The following is a 2,937-nucleotide window of genomic DNA, read 5'->3' as shown; positions in this document are numbered from 1 at the left end:
ACTTTGTCGAGTTAAAACCGGATTCACGTATACGGACTGCGCAAATAAATTTTTTGGACGCCCACGATGGACGTTTCTCCGAAACGTGGCGTAACAGATTATAATCGAATTCGACGACGATTAATCAAAGCACGACGCTCGCACTCTGACTCAGCACGAAGGCGCGACTCGGCTTTTCTATCCTCTTTCATTTTCTACCGACCCTCCGCGTGGATCGAAGTTGATTGCAAAATTATGCTCCTCGGAGCTTCACCCCTTTGACGTAATTAGGCCGTATTTGCCCGTCGGACAATTTACCCAGTATTAATAATTAACGACAATTGTGAAACGCACGTTCACTTCGAACTCTCTCGAGCCCGGTTAAATGTTGCATTTGAAAATCGCTCAATTTGCGAGATATTAAACAATAATCATAATGAAACAGGCTTTTTGACTTTGATCTCTTTGAATGAAAGTCGAAAAGCGCCGGCGATATAATTACAGTAACGTAAACGTAGTCATTGATGATGTGCTAATCTTTTTAAATCTGCATTAAACTGAAAAGTCAGAGCAGGTGTTTTTCGTGAATGTGAAACTAAGACGAACGGCCGAGACCGAGCACTCTTTGCAATTATTTCCACGGGGATTTGCGATCGAAGATACGATAGGAGACGCGACGAGAAATCTTACGCAGAGAGAAAAAGTGGAAAAGGGGCGAGCCGAGGGATCACCTCCCTCTCGTCGAGCCAGAAAGAGCCGTCGGCGCCGCGGTGTTATTCCTCGAGTCGAATCACCTGTTATATCTCCGATCGGAACATGTGTGACACGCAAGACGTTTCCCGCAGGCGTGTCTCGTGCAAAATGCGATCGCATCAACGTGAACGAATTGCGCGTACAGTCTATTTTTATTCGTGTGTGGACGTGCGTGACGTGAATGCGCGCGTGTGCGATCCTAAGATCGAGGACGAGACGATCCGCAAAAATCGAACCGTCCGCGGTTTTCTTCCACGATGGCAGGTATATACAGATATATGTCACAGGGAGGCCACCCTCTTCGTGGGTCTTCCTTTCTATATATTTTTTTTCTTCTCCCCCGCCACTCCGTCCGGGCCTCGCGTAGCTTCGCTCGGCTCAACAACGAGAAACAACACGAACAATTAACGACTTCTTTAGGCGATGGGCGAATTTGTGCGTATCGTGTGATCTCCTACATTCTCTCCCGTCCATTCATCCCTCCTCGTGCCCCACTACGCCCGCGCTGTACCACGCGATCGAGAACTTCCCCTCTCTTGTCGCACTTCTTATTCTACATGATCGAAGACACCCTCCTCTTGTTCCGCGTCTTATCTTAAGTAATCGAAGACGTCCTCTCTCCTTGCTCTACGTTTTATTTTACGTCGAAGACGGTGCTTGCATGTGTGTACGCGTGCACCCGGTTGGATGTACCGTTCGCCAATACCCCCCCCCCCCCAGTTTCTTTTTCCTCTTTTCGGGGAAAGGGTTACACCGAGTCTCTCATTACACAAGCGGAACGAGCCGTCCCTCCCCCCCCCTTCCCCCGAACACTCGACTCTTTCCCTTGGCTACTACGTCCTACCATTCTTTCGTTACTACACCCTGTGCTCCATCGTTCGCGTTCTTTTGTCGGTCGTGTCCCTTCGACGTCTCTGCCCCCCCCCCCCGCTAGCCCATTCGAGTAGCTTTAACTTCGTACACTTCTGTTTCCTAAACTACTTCTTCGTATCTTCAATTCGATGGAGACATTCGGGGGATTTTATTTTACTTTTTTTTGGGGGGGGTCTACTTCCTCGTAGATCGGATAAACTTTGACTGCCCCGACTCCCTTCGCGCGTTCGTTTGGAGTTCTCGCTGGTGCGATTAATTCTTATCGTCCTCACCCTTGAAATCGACTCGAATGTTTCTACTCTTGCGATAGATGAAGCAATCTTATCTCTAGACGTTACATTTCTGGATGCTACGTCTTGAAATATCCCCAAGAGTGAACGCACGAGCTTCCAAGAGAAATCGTTGAGCAAAGCAAAGGATAGGAGGGTAGTCGATAAGGCGTGAGCGAAGAGAACGAAATGAAGAATGGTGTGTAACGGATAAAGGGAGAAGGCCCGATCGAATCGCGTTTGAAATGTAATAAATCTGTCGCAAATTCCGAGGAGAGGAAAAAAAAAGAACCGACGACGCCTGAAATCACGACAAGCCTAAAAGTAAGCCCTGACGTTTCTTCGCGTGAAACGAATCGCCAATGTGATCTCGCGCGACCAATCTCCGCGCCGTCCACCGCCGACGTCGCCTTCCGCATGGCCGATCTCGATAATCGAACGCATCGCATCGCATCGCGTCGCATCGCGTCGCGTCGCGGCGATGCACCCGAGGATCGAAATGCGGAACGCAGGGCGGAAGCCGAGATTTTCTCGGAATTTCGCGTGTTTTCGCTTCCCCGACGCAACGAACGGAAAAAAAAGTCGACTCTAAAATTTTTCCCTCCTCTACTTTGAAACCGTCCCGCCCCTCACCGTTCGACCGTTTCCTCGCATCGTTCGTCATTTCCTCGTTCTCGTTTCCACGTTTCTCTCAGCCGCCTGTCACTCTACGCTTTCTTCTACTTTTCTTTATCTCTCTCTCTTTATCCCCCAATCCCGCCTCTCCTATCCTTTATCCCCTTGTCACTCGCACAAATACATGTACACGCACACACACATGCACACACCCTCTCCGCTTCGACTCAGTTCTCGTTACAGGTCTATGCTTTAATATTTACGATTATTTGTGGTAATGTCTAAACGAACACATATTATATTTCGAAACGTTGCTTATGTATCATCCCGTACCACGCGTTTTTACACTTCCTCCACCCTCCAGCAGGTTCGCATCGGCTATATAAGAATATACTAATCCCCCTCCCCTCATGCGTTCAAAATACCATCCCCCCCCCCTCTCTCTCCC

This window comes from Vollenhovia emeryi, unplaced genomic scaffold (genome assembly GCF_000949405.1).
Source record: "Vollenhovia emeryi isolate VEMERY1.0 unplaced genomic scaffold, V.emery_V1.0 DF939182.1, whole genome shotgun sequence".
NCBI classification, from domain to species: domain Eukaryota; kingdom Metazoa; phylum Arthropoda; class Insecta; order Hymenoptera; family Formicidae; genus Vollenhovia; species Vollenhovia emeryi.
This window is presented reverse-complemented; position numbering follows the sequence as displayed.